General features: G+C 44.1%; 1 long non-coding RNA gene across 1 annotated transcript in view; it reads right to left on the bottom strand.

The window, feature by feature from the left end:
* LOC131755290 (uncharacterized) overlaps positions 1 to 20,118 on the bottom strand; it is a 189,969-nt gene that overhangs the window by 116,626 nt on the left and 53,225 nt on the right. Inside the window, exon 2 of the long non-coding RNA XR_010840281.1 lies at positions 18,949 to 19,145. This is a non-coding gene — a long non-coding RNA (uncharacterized lncRNA). The remainder of the gene's footprint in view (positions 1 to 18,948; positions 19,146 to 20,118) is intronic.

Here is a 20,118-nt window from a genome sequence, read left to right as displayed (position 1 = left end):
TCAAAATGTTCTGTGAATGAAACCAATATTCATCCAATCCAAGTTCTTGATTCAAATCAAGAAGGAAGGAGCATTTTACCTCCCTGTGTGGCTCCATGGTGTGTGTAATAGTGTTCTTGGGAACTTTGTGTGAAGAATAGAGGCTGGCTTCTTTTAAATGTGTTTTTTTTAAATGTTACTTTATTTTAACCTTCCATAAAGATGAATCAGAAACTTTCATAGCATTCAGTTCCCCTTGTATTGACAAAAGCGTTTCCAGATGGATCCATTGTAATAGCAGAGCATAAACGCCTCAGGGAAGAGGACAGAGCCTTGAGTCCTAGGTCCAATTGCCCAGGTGACCTCAGGCACGGTACTCTAAAGCTGTGGTCACCAGAAGTCAAGGGCAGGCTCTTGAACAGCCTGACTCAGCTCACCTGATGCTGGGCATGCAGGGGCCCCTTAGGCATGTCCCCTTTTGGAAGTCCTGACCCACACGAAAGCATCTGATCCCAGGTCTCATGCACCAGAGGAGAGCACACTGGGCCAGCTGGACTGTCCCATTCTCATTCCATCCCAGCCTCTGCACAAGCTGCTTACCGGGTCCCAGAGTAGCAACCAAGAGGCTGAGAGCCCCCCAGCCATAAACACACGCAGACCACACCAGTCCTAGGGCCTGTCGTGCAGAGAATGGGCAGCTGACGCCACTACCAACAGCTCGATGCACCACCACAGCATAAACAAGTGAAAATGGTCATTCCATTGACGAAAGATCAATCACTCCTGTTTTATAAAGACCAAGGGCATCCAAATGGCTGACAGTAGTTACTCTGGGGTATAGGAATGGAGAGCAGGAGGCAGAACCCTGCTTTCCATTTTACACTTGTATCCATCATTTGGACCCTTCATAAGGAGCATGTATGCACTGCATTTATAGCATTTAAAATAAAGGCTAAACGCTAAGCATACGATAGAGGCAGAAACCACAGAGGGAATGACTGATGGACTCCACTGCACAAAATTGAAAAACTTATGTGTAAAAAAAGAGAAATTACCTTAAATTATATTAGGAGAGGAAAATATTTACAATATTAATGATAGTAAATATTTACTATCTTAACATATAAAAAGCACTTGGGAGAAAACCACACTGTAATAAAAATGAGCAAAAGACATAAATAAGCAATTCATGAAAGAAGAAATACAAGTGGCTAATAAATATAAAATTTGCATCCCCACTAATAATTGAGGACACACAATGAAAAGTCAGATAACATTTTTGCCTATCAAATTAGCAAATATGTATCCAAAAAATTTATAATACTTATTGATAAGAGGACAGACAGGTAAAGAACCTCATACACTGTTCATAGGAGGGTAAACTAGTAAAAGCTTTTTGGAAGGCAATATTGCAAAGTCTATTAATAATTTTTTAAATATGCATAAACTTTGACATAGCTAATCCACTTTTAAGCATTTATCACTAAGGAAAATCATCATGGCCAAAGATACATGCATTTGGATGTCCAGTGAAGCATTGTTTATAAAAGCAAAAAGTTGGAAATAGCCTCACTGTCCAAACAATGAACAACTGGTTTAATATAACATGGCATTGTACACAGGGAATAACTATGTGGATATTAAAATGATGATAGAGAAAAATACGAAACAACATGGAAATGTTCATGATATATGAAGTGAAAAACACTGCTTACAAATGTTTGTACAATATGAACCCACTTTTATAAATAAATATAGCTATATATCCACATTGAACTTTTAAATATCTGATCGTCAGCTATTTAAATGTTCTCCTTTCTGTATTTTTTGGAATTAAAAATCTGTATTTTTTAAATAAAAAATACCCAGTGCCAAAACGCATCCAAGAATCATTTTCAAGTAATCAATTAGGAAACAAACATGTTTAACTCAACAAGTTAAGAACCAAAGACATATCAAATAAGATAAAGTAGTATCAATTGTTCCAAATAACCCCTCCAATTAATCTTCTATGTCTTTTTTTATAAGACCACAGAATCTGAGTTCATACAGATGAGGTCATTGCGTTGCAAAACTTGTTGGACGAGGACAACATTCTAAAGTCATAACCTACTCTTACCCACAGGAAAGAAGACAAGAAGCTTGCTCCCTTATTTTCTTAGAAGAAAACAACTGCATCTTGAAAACTCAAGGTGGAAAGGCCGAAGCCAGACTTCATGGGTTCTAGGACCAGGATGGTTTTGTTCTCCAATAACATTGCTTCATGCCAGTGTGAAATTCAGATTTTCAGAGAAAGAAAGAGGTATACTTAAAGAGAAAATGCTGTTTGCAAGCTGCAAAATGTTGATGTGCAACACTAAGAAAAGAGATAAAATAGCAACGAGGGAGAATTAGAGATCCTCAGTGCCCTGCCTAACTCTTCTGATGCTAGAACACACACACACACACACACACACACACACACACACACACACACACACACACACCTGGCACATAGGAGTTGCTCAGTAAATACTGACTGGCTAACGTTGAAGGTGAATTTCACTAGTATTACAACTCCTATTTGACCACATATCCTTAGCCAGAAATATCTTCCCTCTCAGTGCAGCACAAAACATTTAGGCTACAGAACTAAGACTTTCAGGACAATACAACATTGCAATTAAGGGGAAAGTTAGACATAAGAGAAAGTGTAAACAGGATGCTAATGGATTAATCCACTAATATCCCTTCTCCATTGTCTCTAAAGAAATCCTCCTAAGCAGGTGCTAACTTCCAGAAATTGCAATTGGCAAATCCATTAATACTCCTTGTCAGACACATCCACATGCTGGAAAGAAGGTCTCCTTAGTTCAGGCAAGTCTTTGGGGAAAGTCAGGAAGACACTGTTTTCATTCATATTTGAATTTCTATTGTAATCTTTTTTTTATTATGATTGGAGTGTAACTGCTTTACAATGTGGTGTTAGTTTCTGCTGTACAATGAAGTGAATCAGCTATCTCCCCTCCCTCTTGGACCTCCCTCCCATCCCCCACCCCATGCCCCCCATCTAGGTCGTCACAGAGCACCGACCTGAGCTTCCTGTGTTTTAATAGCATGTTCCCACTAGCTATCTATTTCACGCATGGTAGTGAATGAATGACTGTCCACACTCCAGAATCACAACGTCCCCTATTATTGTATTATTGATCTTTCCCCAAATCTAGACAAAAGCTCCTTTTGATCGTTGACCCAACATGTAGAGAGAATTTCATTTCTAACATATCATTTTTTTTACGAATAACGGGACTGTAAAAGAAATTTATCTTCACTGGGTTTTAACCACCCTGGGGATATTTTTCCACTGTTTGCGCATTTCCTACCAACCAAATCACATATTGTACTGTGCTGATGAGCACAGTACAGCACCTAGCCTGGAAAGGATCTGCGGCAAAACCTCTCTTAACCATAATGCTCATAGAAGGGGGTGTTCTGTTTTCTTTTAGAGCCCTGCTTGGCAGAAAGTTAAAGAGAAAACTTCCCAAGGGGAAGTTTCTGTACACAAGGTGGGTTTCAGAAGGTCTTCGGAGGGGATCAGATGAAAGTCTCTCCAATGTAAAGATGTTAAGACACTATAGCCAGTAAATGTTTGCTGAATGGGATGATGCTAGTATATTGAAGGTCTTAGTCTTGAGCAATGGTATAAAGGAAAAGGACAGAGAAAGGCCTTATGTCCAGAGCAGAGGGAGGACACTCAAAATCAGACTCACATCAGAAAGTCAAAATGCATCCACATCACTCTATCCCAAATCGGGATGCCCATATTTAGCGATCAGACTGGTTTGGTAAGTAAACAATCATTGATTGTAAACTGTTTAAAAATCATTTTACTAAAAGAATAGGGTGTGTTGTATACATGTTCTTTGTCAAACCCATGATGCTTGCCATTTTGGGCTGGAAATCTGGTTTATGCAATTTATACAGAGATTTATGTAACTTTCAGATGACTTTTGTATATATTTGTGTGTGTCTGCTCCCTCTTGTTTTGCATATGGCCAGCACTGAATATATGTTTGCTGCAGAAAGAGATAAATGAATGACTGCCTTTGGAAAGCAAACATTTCCAAACATTTGGCCACAAAACTGGGGGAAATGCTGATGATCTGATAGGCTATGAACCTGATCCACTCTCATACAACCTGAAGGATCCCATCTGGAAACATCCCTTCAAGAAGACCAAAAAAATACATAAACAAAGCAGAAAAAGAAGTGGACCCACTGAGGAGTTTCAGAAATTGGGAATAACGTTCAATTTCTTCCAGCTCATGTCTAGAAGTTTCCCTGAAGCTCTCCCCCACCCCACCCTGCGCTTCGTGGGCGGTCCGAGTGAATGGGTTCATCACTGGACAGATGCAAGATCATTTTAGGTGGGGCTTAGTTGCATATTTACTGTTAAAGCATATTACTTAGGTGCATATTACTGTTAAAGCAATTATAAATTTATTTATATTATTAATTTACATTCTCTAGGAAAATAATAGCCAATCCAGGAAACACTGCTTCAGAAGAGTGTCATCCAAGGTGACACCCCACAAGCATCCCTTTCAAAAATGAGTTTGAGGCCACGGTGCAGCTGGGGAACAAAACTGTGCAGCTCTAGCTCTGGGGCTTTGAGGTTTTTTTTGTTTTCAGTCCTCCCCCTCCACGGGACCCCCAGGATCCTACAGATAGCACAGAGTTAAGCTGTTACATAGGTTTTGGAAACACTGCAAATCATAGAGGTATAAGTGCAGCAGCCCATGAAAGGTTCCAAGAGTGTTTGCAGTTTACAAAAATAGCCCTTGTACCTTGATTTCACCTTTGTTCACATCTTGCATATTGTTATCCCACAGGACACACCTTGCAAGCAACTGCTCCACATTTTCTAAATTTTACTTTTGGGTAAAATCTGACCATGAAAAAGCTGAATGTTTGGGCCAGAGTATCTGGGGTTCTTGTACAATCATTTTTATTGGATGGGCTTTGCTTACATGGCATCTGCCTCCACGGAGGGATTTTTCTGGTGAGGCGTATACAACTCACCCTTCCGTGTATGGCAGCACTGGGGTCAGGAAGTCCTCAACTTCATCACACAGTGTTTCCTCCATGAAAACTTAGGGAAGAAAGCAGCCCAGCCTCAGCTCCAGTAAATACCGTGCTTCTGCTGAGCAAGCTGACACAGGTTCGGCTGATGGACAGTGTGAGTCCTCTTTTGGCTCTTATTTCCCTCTTTGCTTTGGCCGCCACTAAGCTCACAGCCAAACCTGTAGTCCACGTTCAGAAACTGCGCAGGACTTTAAAGCTCAAATGTCTTAGCACAAGTCTACCTCAGATACATTCTTATTGTCTTACCCTCACTCCTCTTCACTCTGGCATCCTTATTTACATAGGTTGTCCTGCTGTTTTCTATGTGTTTGCTACAAGGTGCCCTAGATGGAGGAGGGGTGGATTCATAGAGGTTTTGGCCCTCCTTTTACTCCGTGAAGACAGAGCAGGGAAGAGCATCTGGGCCACAGGATAGGAAAGGCCTGTCTGCACACAGGAAAACAAACATCCTGTTTGTTCCATTTTGCATTTTTACGGGGTTTGCTTTTTATACTTTTGGTAGATTGTGGTTTTCTGAAATTATTTGTTTGGGTGTAAATCACTGAAAGTGGTGTTTGTACATTGCTTGTCTATTTTAGCTTTAAAAAAAATTGCTTGAGTACTTAAAGCCTGGGTCTATATGTAGCCCACCTGCCCTCCAAATAAAAAGTCTGGCTACTTCTCTGAAAAATCTCAGAAGCCAATCTGGCCCTTCTTCCCTACTCTCAGCTGATGGCAACGTCTGACACAACTGGATGGTGGTTCACAGGCTGAGGCCAGCATCTTCCTGGCCTTCCATTCTCACCAGAACCCTTACTGCAATCTCCCAGCAACAGTAGCATTTTTACTATTTATGTACTATTGCATATACATATAAAGGAAGACACTCTAATCTTTTATGGCATCAATAGACTAGTATTTCCTTACAGATACAGTGCTTGGTTCCTTCCATGAATAATGGTGAGTATAGTTCTCTCCATTTACCAGGTAGAAAATCCAGACTCGGAGAGTTCAGGAGCTTGAGTTTGCATTTCATCCTTCTGTCAATTCCTCAGGAAGTGATGGGGAAGTTGGGAAGAGTGAGAAAATAAAAATTTAGCTCAGAATTCAAAGAGCTCAGGCAGAAAGGCAGCCTGAAATTAAATCATGGATTATTTCTTCAATGTCCTGCCCCCTCCTTCTTTAGCTCCCCTCTTCCGTTCTAAAAACCCCCTTTCTTTTTTTTTTTTTTTTTTGTGGTATGAGGGCCTCACTGTCGTGGTCTCTCCCGTTGCGGAGCACAGGCTCTGGATGCGCAAGCTCAGCGGCCATGGCTCACGGGCCCAGCCGCTCCGCGACATGTGGGATCCTCCCAGACCGGGGCACAAACCCGTGTCCCCTGCATCGGCAGGCGGATTCTCAACCACTGCGCCACCAGGGAAGCCCTAAAAACCCCCTTTCTACTCCGTTTTCCTTCCCCAGAAATCTGCCAAGAGGCCTCTACCGCTACTCTTCTCCACTTGCTCCAGACCTCCTAATACTTCTTTCTCTCTCAGCCCCAGTCCCTGTCCTTCCTTTCCATCCTCTGCTTCAAGGTCAAGGGCCCTGGGGGAGGCGGGGGAGAAGAATGTGATAGATTAATTCACTCTAAGTCTACTACAATGTTCCTTTCTCTTTTTTTCCCAATATTATTTTATTTTACTTTAAATTTTATCAGAGTATAGTTGATTTACAGTGTTAAGTTAGTTTCAAGTGTACAGCAAAGTGATTCAGTTATACATATACATAAATTCATTCTTTTTCAGATTATTTACCCAAATAGATTACAGAAAAAAACAACCCAATCAAAAAATGGGCAGAAGACCTACATAGACATTTCTCCAAAGAAGACGTACAATGTCCTTTTCTTAATGTATTCCTTCTCTCTGAAAGAGTTGCATTTTTTAATAGATTTGTTTATTTATTCATTTATTGGCTGCGTTGGGTCTTCGTTGCTGCACATAGGCTTTCTCTAGTTGCGGCGAGAGGGGGGCTACTCTTCATTGTGGTGTGCGGGCTTCTCATTGCAGTGGCTTCTCTTGTTGCAGAGCACAGGCTCCAGGTGCACGGGCTTCAGTAGTTGTGGCACGTGGGCTCAGTAGTTATGGCTCACGGCTCCAGAGCGCAGGCTCAGTAGTTGTGGTGCACGGGCTTAGTTGCTCCATGGCATGTGGGATCTTCCAGGACCAGGGCTCGAACCCGTGTCCCCTGCATTTGCAGGCAGATTCCCAACCACTGCACCACCAGGGAAGCCCCAAGAGTTGCATTTGTAAAAGAGACCACAGCACCCATACCTTGACGCAAACGAGTAAAATTTCTCACGCCGGAAATTCAGGCAGTAAGCAGGAAATTGGGGAAATATTCCAAGTTGCAGCAGCCTTCCAGGCACCCTGACTCCCCTTGCCATGGGAAAGCCCGAGGCCCCATGTGGCAGTGTGGTAAAAGAAGAAGCCCATCCCCATGTCCTCCATCGGGCGCCCAGTTACCTTTTATGGTTGGCCTGTGACAAAGGACAGAGCCATCACTGATGGGGAAGAGCCCGGGGTTGGGGCAGCAGCTCAGGACTGCAGGGATCGCAGCCCAGAGGAGCTGTCCTCACTGGCCCACCTGAGCCACACTGGGCCAGACCCAATTGTTCATCCTTCACGGAGAACTAGATCTACCGCTAGGAGGCAACTCATCAAAAGGCCTGGCCCCCATGGGATCCCTGTGGCTCAAAGAGTCCTCTGAGCCTCCTGGTTTCCTTGCGGGTGAGTTTCGTGCAAGCAGACTCAGCGCTGGACTCCAAACTGCCCCACCCCCTAGTGGAGAGAGGCGAGCCGTGCACCTCCCGCCCGGCTCCTGCCAAGACCAGGCAGCCTCCACCAGCTGGGTTCAGCGAGCCAGTGAAGAAAGGAGCGGGAGGCCCCACCGGGCACATCTGTTCTTCCCTGGGACTCCCCTGAGGGTCTCTGATGGCCCACACTCAAAGTTTTTCTGGCCTACCCAGTCCACGCCAAGTCTTAGACTGTGAGAGGTGAAATATGTGAATAAAAATGGAAAAATGTGTCCGCACACTCACACTCTCAATGGGAATACAAGGAGTTATGGGACCAGACACTGGGCGGCTTTATTCTTCCCTAATCAGCCAGATGTTTGGCCTGGCCTGGAGTGCACAGACCCAATAAAACGCTGCAGGCCCCCCTCAAGTTAAATCACCGCGCTCAGAGGCCCACGTCAGGCTGCCCTGTGACCCCAACAGTTCCGAGGCCTCAAGGAGGGAAACTACTCTCCCAGGCCGAGAGCCAGCTTGACATCCCATGTCTGGAGCTTGCCTCTGACACATTTGACATGGAGAGGACTTCTGTGTTTGCTTTAGGGGGTTGTTTTTAGTTTGTTTGTTGCTTTTCCATAAATTGACCAAAGTGTAAGAAAATTCCATTTAGAATTCCTTAGCTAGATGAACATTTGTGCTCCATGACTCATTCTTATATAGAGTTTCAAGGAAAGGTGACTGGGACTAGGAGAAGATGCAGCCTGTCCCACAGAGAGGAGGGGCACAAGAGAACATTCCAGGTATTCGACGGGTCCCCTGTCCCTTCCATACGTTGCATCAGTCTGAGCAGCGAGGCGGAAAGGTAAATAATTCCCCCAGACTTGGCCCTCCAGAAGCTCCCCCAAGTCTAGCGAGGGAGATAGAAGAAAGGGGGAGAAAAGTACCAAATTTATCACTTGCCTTGGTGGAGGAATGAACTACGTGGTGAAGGAGTTCAGAGGAGGTGGCATTTTGTTCGAGTGTTGAGGGACGAGCCAAAGAAACGCCCTCCTCGGGGGTTTTTTTAGAGGCATCCTCATCCTTCCACAAATATCCCTAACTGACTCAGTGCTAGAAGGCAGGCCAAGATGAAGCTTTTGATCCCAGGGGTCTCTAGAGGCTGCTGCTGACTCATGTGCCCCCTTTCAAAGTGCACTTCCCCTGGATCGGGGAGAATTATGAAGCAAACAGTGGAGCCAGTAGGGAGAAGGAAGATGGCCTCAGGGAGATAAGTCCAGCTCTCAGATGTTTTAGGGGGTCTCTAGAATATTTTTTTAATTAGTGCCAGCATTTAATAGTTGGACTACTTCATGTAAAAATTATCTTGAACTTTTCTCTTCTCTGAAAAAAATTGGAAGACATGGTGATACTGGGTGCATATTCTGGCAGGGCAGCTCTAGGCTGAGTAGGAGCTGCCCCCATCAGAGGGCACATGTACCAGTTAGCCTTTGCTGCATAAGAAACCACCCCAAAGCTTAGTGGCTTAAAACAATCATTTAGGGCTTCCCTGGTGGTGCAGTGGTTGAGAGTCCGCCTGCTGATGCAGGGGACACGGGTTCGTGCCCCGGTCCGGGAAGATCCCACGTGCCGCGGAGCAGCTGGGCCCGTGAGCCATGGCCGCTGAGCCTGCGCGTCCAGAGCCTGTGCTCTGCAACGGGAGAGGCCACAACAGTGAGAGGCCCGCGTACTCCCCCCCACCAAAACAAAACAAAACAAAAAACCCAATCATTTATTAGCTACTATTCTGGATGTCAGCAGTTTGGCCTGGGCTCAGCTAGCATTTCTTCAGTTGGTGCCGCCTAGGCTCATGTATATGGCTACAATCAGAGGCTGACAGGTGTTGGATGGGATACCTCAATTGTCCTCCACGTGGCCTGTCCAGCAGGCTAGTTCGGTGCTCCTCCAACGGCAAGATAGGGCAAGCCTCAATAGGCAAGCATTTTGCAAGCCTCTGCCTACATACCTTTTATTAATGTCCAGTTGGTTAAAGCAAGCCACAAGATCAACGAAATTCAAGGGTTAGGGAAATAGATTTCACCTCTTGGTAGGAGGAGCTACAAAGAATGGATGGTTATTTTTTTCATGAGCTCTCCAGTTCATCAGAGCCCCAACATTGCAGAAACTGTGGGCCTGTTGCCATTTCTCCTTGAACTTGAGCTGCTGGTTTTCTTACATCTGATCTTCCTCAAAACCTCACTCTACCTGGAGCCTTGCAGGCATCCAAGTTAAGGAACTAAACTTAGAACTCCAATCTTTTGACTTGGCTCAGAACAAGCATGCCTGACCCTTCTTCCACTCATGCACATGGGAAAGTGAAATGGATTGGATGAAAATAAAACCTAGAAAGAGGATCCAAAGTAGGTGGCTCTACTCAGTGATGCCAAAGGAAGGTCAGGATGGCCAAGACCCCAGGTGGTGAAAGGCAAAGCAGGGAGAGCATCAGGAATGCTGAGACAGACCACAGTGTCTGGCAAGAAAGGCATGATTGTAGAGGGGTGAGGACATGATAGAGTGCAAGGTTTACAAGGCAGCCCCTGGAAGAACTCACGAAGAGGACAACCGTAGACAAGAAAAGAGGAGAAAACTCCTTTTTTGGAGTCAGTTCTCACCCAACTGGCTCTGCAGCAGAGCACTCAGAGGTGGCACAGAGCCAAGCATGGCATGGCCAGGGAGATGGTGATGCCCTACACTCTACCGTGCAGGGCTCGTAGGGAACCCAGAAGATTACAAAACAGGATCCTTGGGGGATAAAACATAGTCTCAATGAGTAGACATTCCAGTACATAGTACAGAACATTTCCAGATGATACAAGAGGATGGCCGGGGAGGGCTCAGTACATGAGGGGGACAAGGGCAAGTTCCACCAGAACTAACGGGCAGCACCTGTTACAGTGCAAACCCCCTCTTTTCATGAGAATTGGTCGGCTTTTGTTCCCAAGGATACAAAAGTATGTCTGAAGTTAATAAATGTCTTAAAAGATTACACTAGAATCGATGTGCTAAAATACACATTGCACTGAAAGGCACATCACCCCTTACGCCATGTTCTTGACAAAAATGAATGAGTCTAGTCAAGTCTTTACACTTTACACTTCAATTCTAGGATACAGGACATACAGGGGACAGACGAACAAGTAAAGCAACAGCATGAAGAAACACTCAGATATTCAAACTGTGGGACTTTGTACAACTCAATTGGCCTATCTTGTCATGGTTATTTAAAAAGAAGGAGGGAAGCAGTAGACTTGTAAAATGAGACGAAAGAGGTATTTCAAGCAAATGCAATGCGAGAATGCTGATTGGACTCTAATCCCTAAAAAACTAAAATCCCAGCCATAAAACACATTTGGGAGAACAACACGGATTGCATATTAAATAATATTATGATTACTATTAAATGATTGCATGTGAATGATAAGGATAATGTTTCTTTGGCATGATAATGCTATTGTGTATATGGAAGAGAACCTTCTTAATATAGGAGACGCATGCTAGAGTATTTAAAGTCTGTGCCAGTTATTAAAATGCTGTGTCTTGACTCCAAACTCACCGTGCTATACTTGGCCTTGTGACGCTGGGTCTGGGACTCTGCAACCCACATGAGAGGATCTGCCAAAAGCGGGTGCTAGAGAGAGAGAGTACACACGGCTGAAGGAGGAAGAAGAGACTTGCTCCTTTCCATCTGCTTCCTGTTCCTGTTTTGCCCCCCAGCACTGCTTCTTCACCCCAGAAGCAGGACTTCTTTCCCACAGCAGCCACGAAATCCAGCCCCATAGAGACACGAGCACCCTCCAACCAGCCCCGTCCCTCCTCAGAGGTTTGGGTCCCAGAGCCACAACTCAGAGACCAGCACTAGCTGAGCAGCCCCTCAGCTTCTGACAGGAGAGTCTCAGAGAAAGGGAGCCTTCCTGTAGGTGTCTGGTTTAATAACCCCAATTTGTCCTTTATGCCACCAACCCAAAGGATGCTTCCTGAAACTGCCTCCACCATGATTCCTTGGAGTCCTCATTTTATTCTTCTGGTCACCTAGCCAATGACTTTGTATCTAGTTAAATCATTGTAGTAAATTGTCTCCACTCATACAGCAGGTGCAGTTTCTGTTTCCTGAATAGGTGAAGTGCCATAATGTTTGCAACATGCTTTAAAAAGATTCAGCCCAAAGGAAAAAATATCGATACAGAGATAGTGTATATAAGTATAGATATAACACACACATACACGCACATATACTGAGACAAAGGAAAGAGAGACAAAGTGTTGAATCTAGGTGGTGAGTACATGGTTGCTCCTTATATTAGACCTTCACTTTTCTGTGAGTGTAAAATCTGTCACATTAGCAGTTTAACTAAAAGAAGAAGATAAGGACAATAATACCTAACTCATGTTATAGCTATAAGAAGTAAATTGAGATACCCATTAGGGAAAAAAAATATTTTGCCATTTTCCCAAGTACATCTGCAGCCCCAAAGGCCATTTACCCCGTGAAAAATTCGGGTCTTGCTGGTCTGGCTCCTTTCCTGGACAGAGAAAGCACACGGATGTGCGAGCCGTAACCCAGTACCTGCCAAGAGCATCTGCACCTGCCATCACCCACAGAGGCTCTGACTTGACAGAATCCAGGACGGGTGGAGGGGGTCTTTCACATGGATCAAATCATTCCAGCAGAAAAGAATCTGTGCTTTTATCGAAGACAAAGAGGACATTTCAGAAACTTCCCTGAGAAATCACTTCAACCATTATGATCGACCCCATCAGTTCCAAACCTCTGACCTAAAACCCCTCATGCTCCAGACGAAGCCCCTTCTTTTTGCTCTTTCCTCCCACAAAAGCCCCTTTTTCTATGAAAGAAGGCCTCTCCTATACCTTATGAAGTGACCCTGCAACTGACTGAGATATAGTTGACATCTAACATGATATTAGTTTAAGGTGTACAACATAATGATCTGATATATGTATATATTGCAAAATGATTCTCATAATAAGACATCATTATTTCTTAAACACTATCTTCCTTTTCCTCCAAGCCTCTGATCACTGAGCCGCAATGAAAAGCTGGCCTCTCTTTCGGTCCTGATCACTATACCCCACACTGTGCTGGGTTTCCATCTGTTGTTTCCGGATAGAGATTTGTTTGCTTAATACCTTTGGTCAATCAGTGTATATCCCACTGCAGGTGATTTCACCAATATCCTTTCCTTTGTTGGCTCCACCCTCTACTGATTCAATTTTGGTAAACACAGCTGGTTTTACTGCCTTAAGGAAAACATTTGGCTACCTCAGCCCCATTAAATTTCACCCAGACAAGGAAGGTGTGTGTGAATTCTAATATGATCTTAAAATAGAAGGCCAGGGAGTCAACCGCCCATCTCTGGAGGCTCTTTGCAAATCTTGTCATGGAGATGACCACGAAAGAGGCAGTGCCAAGATGAAATAGCGAGCCCCACCCCAGGAAAGTGGGGTATCCAAAGTCTATGACCACTTGGCCCTAACTGCTCTGTGGTTGGCTCTGTTGTTTCCTATGTCTGAAACAGTCTCCCTGTCTTGCCTACCTCCTGAAAGCCTTCTCATCCAGTGAGGTCTGGCTCAACCGTCATAGCCCTCAAAGCTTTCTCTTGCTTCCTCCAGTGAGATGACAGATAGCCAATCGGCGAATAAACACATGAAAAGATATTCGTCCTCACAATCAGGAAAATGAACATGAAGACAGTAAGACACCACTTTTCACCCCTCAGATTATGTCGAAACAAAATGTTTGATAATACCAAGCCTCAGAAAGGGTGTGGAAAAAGAAAGATTCTCATATCCTGTTTGTTGGGCTCTAAATTGGTGGAGCCTCTGTAAAGAATAAATTGGAAATATCTAGTAACATTTTAAACATGCACACCTTAGAACAAGCAATTCTGCTTCTCATCACCCACCCTTGGAGAGAGACTCCTTGCACAAATGCACAAAGAGTGTGCACAAGAATGTTACCTGAGAGATATAGGGACAAACTGGAAGCAATCTAAACATCCATCAACAGAGCCAGAAATAAACTACGGTGCAGCCATTCTAAGAAATAGCGGGCAGCAGTCAAAAAGAACATAGTAGAGAGAAGCAAGGAGATCCAGTAGCGATGAACATGCCAGCATACAGATCTCGGTCTATGATACCATCCCCTACTAAAAGAAACCAGAGGTCCTTGGAGAAATGGATGATTCCAGGACTGAGGCAGGGTAGGTACAAGATGAGCCCGGAACATTTTTGTAATGCCAGAAAGTAATGAAATACCAAAAAAAAATATGGGTACATGTCACAAAGAACCAGGAAGGGGCTTCTACTGGCCAAATCTTTGAGTCAATAATAAATAGATAGATAAACAAATACATAGGGAGAAGGGAAGGCCCTAGCTTACAAGAGAAAGCCAAGCCCACTGGTATACGTGGAGGGATTGTTACAGCTAGCAAATCATCATTTTGCAACCATCTCAACAGAGATTGGTTCAGGCAAGAATCATGAAGTGTGGGACTTCCCTGGTGGCACAGTGCACTGGACTCTGCGCTCCCAATATAGGGGGCCCGGGTTCGATCCCTGGTCGGGGAACTAGATCCCACATGCATGCCACAGCTAAGAGGTCGAATGTCACAACTAAGGATCCCATGTGCTGCAACTAAGGAGCCGGTGAGCCATAGCTGAGCAGCCTGCCTGCCACAACCAAGACCCAGTGCAACTAAATCAATAAATAATCAATTAATTTTAAAAAGTTTTTAATAATCATCAAGTGATGCTAAATCTGGGAGGGAATATTGACAAGGAGCAGGCTATTTGCACGGTCTTAAGTGCCTTCCAATAGCCCGCATGATAGTTGCGGGGAACTATCAGGGGAAAAAAGGGGGAAAAAATAGTAGCTTTACAGTAGACAACTCACACCTTGCCCAGGTGATCAAAATTAGCATCACCAACGAGGGGCAGATGAACATTGTGAGTGTGCAGATGTGGTCCCCTGAGAAGGACCCATCACCTATATAATATTCTGGCTGAAAATGCCTAACTTGAATCTAATCATCAATCTAATCATGAGAGAACATCAGAAAACCCCAAATAAGAAACAGCCCATTTTATAAAAAGCGACTGCATTCTTCAAAAGTGTCAATATCATAAAGTACAAAGAAAGACTGTAAAAATTGTTCCATATTAATAGAAGAACAAAAAGACGTGACCACTAAAGGCAATATCTGATCCTAGACTGGATCCTAGATTGGAGGGGGAAATCCTACAACGGACATTATTCAATTAATCGACAAAAATGGAATAAAGATGGTAGACTAGGTCAAAGTAGCACGTCAATATTATATTTAGAGGAGTTGATAATTGCTATGTCTATTTAAAAGAATATCTTTACTTTTATGCAGTGAAGTATTTAGGGGAGCAGGGACATGAAGTACACTACTTACTTTCAAATGATTCAGAGAAGAAAATTATACTTTATCTATATAATAACATTAAATTATATATATAATGTGTGTCTATATAGTTATACTTATATAACTACATACATACAGTTACATACATATATGTACATATACACTATATACATACATACTCTATACTTACATATGTATAACTATATACGTACATATATATACACACATATATAACAAACGTGAAATCTGGAGAAAGGATATTTGAAGATTCTTTGAACTATTCTTATTCTTGCAACTTTTGTGTTTCAAAAGAAGTTGTCGCTTCGGAATAAAAAGTTGAAGAAAAGAATGATGTAGGTATGCATACTAACACAGAAAGAGCTTCAAGTATACTGTTGAATGAAAAAAGAAAATCTGCAAGATAATTCACTTAGTGTGATAGTTCCCATATTATATCCATTTGTACATAAGGTCTGGAGGAATACCTACCAAACTGATCATGTGGCTTACCTTTGGGGAAGAGACTGGGAGACCAGGGGAGCTGTTATAGAATAGCTCACCTGCGATGTTTTTATTTTTTAGAAGAGTTTATTTATGAATTGCTCAGGCAATTAGAAATAACTTTTTTTTAAAAGGCTAAAGTTGCCTTGCTGTCCATTCCCACTGCTGACAAGGATCACAGCTCAGGTTTTCTGAGACAGTACTCATTTAAATATTTGAGCCCACTCTCACGTATGACAGTCTCAGAAACTCTCCAGCTTTGGGGTTTAGGAAATCTGGTCAGGAAATGGCAGCGGCATGGAGTGTTTGAAAAGACCCTGGGCTTCAGACTCAAACCTGCCTCTATCTTTCCCATCTTTCACTGACAGTTAAATCTTAGGCAAGTGACAGACCTCCAGGAACCTCAGTTCCCTTACCTGTACAAAGGGAAAAGAATGCTTCTAGAGCAGAGTGGCTGAGCTTTAGGTACGATGTACATAATTTACGTGTCCTTAGCAGATGCACACAGAATGCCAAGCCCATCCTGGGGCTGGCACAGAGCATCTGTTTATTGTTATTCATTCTACCATTTTTAGTGATTTGTTTGCTCTGTTTATTGTTATTCATTCTACCGTTTTTTAGTGATTTGTTTGCTCTTCACTCTTCCTCTGTGAGCCCAGTGGCTCTTTAAGGAAGGGTCCATCCCTTATTCGTTCTCTGTTCCCAAATGAGCCCTCACAGAACACTCTGCAGTTGGCACCTGACAAACACTGGTGGCAGGGTAAATGAACCTTGGCACAGCAAATCTGGAGCAACGTGGAAGTATGCTGTGAGGCCTCAGGTTTACTTTACAATGATCAAATATAAGGAAACACGGCCTCTGAAGTCACCATGTAGAAATCTCTAAGTGCCAAGACGATGAAGACGTGACCAATGACCCCACGTGATCCAGAGCAACAGAGGTGAAAGAGCACTGTCAGCATTCCTCAAAGCCAGAGGTGTTATTTAGTAACAGGTATTATTTTTAAATGTTCTGTGGTCAAACATGTTTAGAGGGCTTCCCTGGTGGCGCAGTGGTTGAGAATCCGCCTGCCGATGTAGGAGACACGGGTTCGTGCCCTGGTCCGGGAAGATCCCACATGCCGCGGAGCAACTAAGCCCGTGAGCCATGGCCGCTAGGCCTGCGCGTCCGGAGCCTGTGCTCCGCAACGGGAGAGGCCACAACAGTGAGAGGCCCGCATACCGAAAAAAAAAAAAAAAAAATGTTTAGAAATACCAAATTAAACAAGACTATACAGGCTTATTCACTGCAGGACTTACCAGCCCGTTTAATATGCTAATATGCATCATGAATATCCAACCGTGTCATTTGCATCATATTCCAGGCTTCTTTGAGACTCCCTTTTTTTTTTTTTTTTTTTAAGGATCTCAAGGTCTAGATCCCATAAAATGTGCTTTGGAAAATGCTTCTCAGAGTTGTTTCTCCACTGTCAGTGCCTGGAAAGAATAGTTCTTAGTGGAAATTTAACAATGTAACTTGCCTACCTAACCCAAGAGGGTGAGGGAATTAACTAAGCCGTGAGTTAACCAAGCCGTTTTTAAAGGTCACTGTCAATTCCCCTCATATTCCTCCTGTTCCTTTGCCCTGCTTGTCCAAGGAACATGTGCAAAGAACCCTGACCAACAACAACAACAAAAAAATCATGGTTATGACGCCCACACTGAAAAGATAGACGGCAGTGTCATCATTCCAGTCCTTTCAGCTTCACTTAATCCTGTTCATTCCAATCTAACCAAGAGTGGATAGGACAAATGGCTGAAATAGCCAGGATCTTGCACTAAGGCCAAGTCATGGACCACAGGTAGAAATGCTTGTCCCTACACCAGCCGACTGGAATATTTAAGCAAATGTTCCATAGGATCAGGCTAAGAAAACCAAATGTCATACTCATGCTCATTATGATCTCAAAAACTAGGCCGTGTGACAATCCAAATTGTCACCTTTTTATTCATTATCTCTGAGTAAGAGAAATCTGTTATGCTAGTCCATCCAGCATTTTTGCCCCCATTTTGGGGTAACAGCACACTTTTGGGGGAGGAGTTGTTCTTCTTTTCTCCCTACCCACTCCCCGTTGCATAGTCTTGGGGGGCCAGTTAATTCAGGCTCCCTGTGCTCCCCTGCCCAAGGAGTGGGTACTGGACCCATGATAGGGTCGATTAGACCCAGTTCACCCGGAAATTTCGAAGCTAGAATAGAGCAATACAAGGCCAAAAAAGGTTAGACCCTGATGGTTGGTAAAGCCCCAGAGACAGCATTTAAGTCCTGCTACCCAGGTCCCCAGCATTGCCCTGGGTCCCCTCCTTTGCAGGACTCAGGCACTCAGCTTTTCTTTTGATCCTCAGTGCGCCCGATGTCCTGCCGATAAATTCCCAGAGAGTTTCTGTTGCTTGCAGCTGAAGAACCTGGCCCAATACACTGAGCAAAAGAACCTCAGCAAATTCCTACTTACCTTTCCTTTAACTGGACTTCAAATCTGAAAGTGACCTGAAAGCTTCCCTGACAGCCTAAACCTCCAAGTTTTGCACAAAAAGGTTACTGAGGCCACAAAGACAGTGTCCTTCAGTTCACTAGTGATGGTCAGGTTTCCCACCTGCCTGTGTGTCCTGAGCAGATTTCCAAACAACTTCCATTTTCCATTCAGATATAACCTAAACTGCCCTGGGTAAAACGTCTGAATTATGACTATTTTTCCTCCCCTCCTGTGCCAAAACTGGTCCTCCACCGCCACTTATCAAATGCTGCACGAGAGTGCAGGCATCCTTTAAATATTCCAGGGAATATTTGCATACCCCCCAAATGTTCACAGCCTGCCACTCAGCACAGCCTTTCGGCTCCATGTTCTGAAGGCTCCTGCCTTCACTAAGGAGCTCCAAGTTCTTGGGTTCTTGTTAGCGACTCCCCAGGGATCGCCACACCAAGCACGTTCTATTCTGAGTGTGGCCCCGGTATGTTTCATTCCATCAGCAAAGCACGAGTTTATTCTGGAGAGAGATGTTTTGGACACATTCATTGTAGCCAATGAGCAGTACTTCCTTATATGCAGAACACAAAATCATCACATAAAAATCTGACCCAACTGCCAGTGTGGGGTTTAAAATAAACAAACTCACCCCGAAAATTACCTCTCTGGGCTGGCCAATTTTGCACCTCAGAATCACAGGCCGCAACAGTGGTACGGAGTCTGTAAAAATCAGACTGCAGTGATCTTTGGTTCTTCGCCGGAGCGACTGGGGACCAAAGCTTCCATTTTTCTGTGTTGAGCCGGAGGTCTTCACTGGTCACTGGGCGTACATTTCAAATCCGAGCCCTTTGAAAAAGCAATGACAGAGGAAAGTTGGCCCAAGTTCTTCCCTGCAGTGCTGCACAGGACTTTCCAAGCAAGGGCAGGAAGGGAACCCAGACTTGCCTACATTCTCCAAGGGAGTCGAGAAGCACGCTGCCCTGCCCATACCCAGCTGGTCAGCCCTGTGCCTTCTCTCTCGCTTTCCCTCTGCTCTGCACATTCTTCGTTTCCTTCCTCATTTCAGGAAGCATTCTCCAAACCCCACCTACCTCTCCACCTCCCAACCTGAGTGGGGTGCCTGCAGCCCAGCCCACCCTGCTGTGCTCCCCTCTGTAATAGAACTCCATCATGTGGCTCTTTCAGTGTCCATTTATGGTCCTGCTCCCCCACTGGATGACTGTGAGTTCCTGGAGAGCAAGGGGTGTATCTGTGTCCATGTCCCCAGTCCCCAGCAGGCGCTCAATGAACAGAACAGAGCTAAAGACACAGAAGCACCACAGACACAATTATGATCACAACTCCTAGCCCCAGGAGGAAGCAGCTCTGTCGATGGGTCACACAGCTCTGCCTGAGCCAGACCCACCATGCCCAGGGAAGAGATGGCCTGGCCTCGCCATCCATAGCTCTCCACACGGCCAGCATCCCCAAAGTATTAAGATGAGTGGGACCTCCAGGAGGCTGCAAGAGTAGCATTTGAGATGAAGGCATCCAGAACCAGGCAGCTGGGTTCAAATTCTGCCTCCACTACCCAATAGCTGTATGAACATGGGCAAGTTAGCCTCTAGATGCCTTGATTTCCTTGTCTGAAAAGCGGGATAATTATAATACACCATCATAGGATTATTCCAAAGATAGGTGAGTTAATCTCACTAAAACACTTTGTGCCTTAACTATGCATTAGTTATTTTTGTTAGGGTATAATTTACATATGATTGTGTAAGTTTAAGGTATACGATGTGTTGATTTCATACATTTATATACTGCAGTATGATTATCA

This window comes from Kogia breviceps, chromosome 4 (assembly GCF_026419965.1).
Source record: "Kogia breviceps isolate mKogBre1 chromosome 4, mKogBre1 haplotype 1, whole genome shotgun sequence".
NCBI classification, from domain to species: Eukaryota; Metazoa; Chordata; class Mammalia; order Artiodactyla; family Physeteridae; genus Kogia; species Kogia breviceps.
This window is presented reverse-complemented; position numbering and strand designations above follow the sequence as displayed.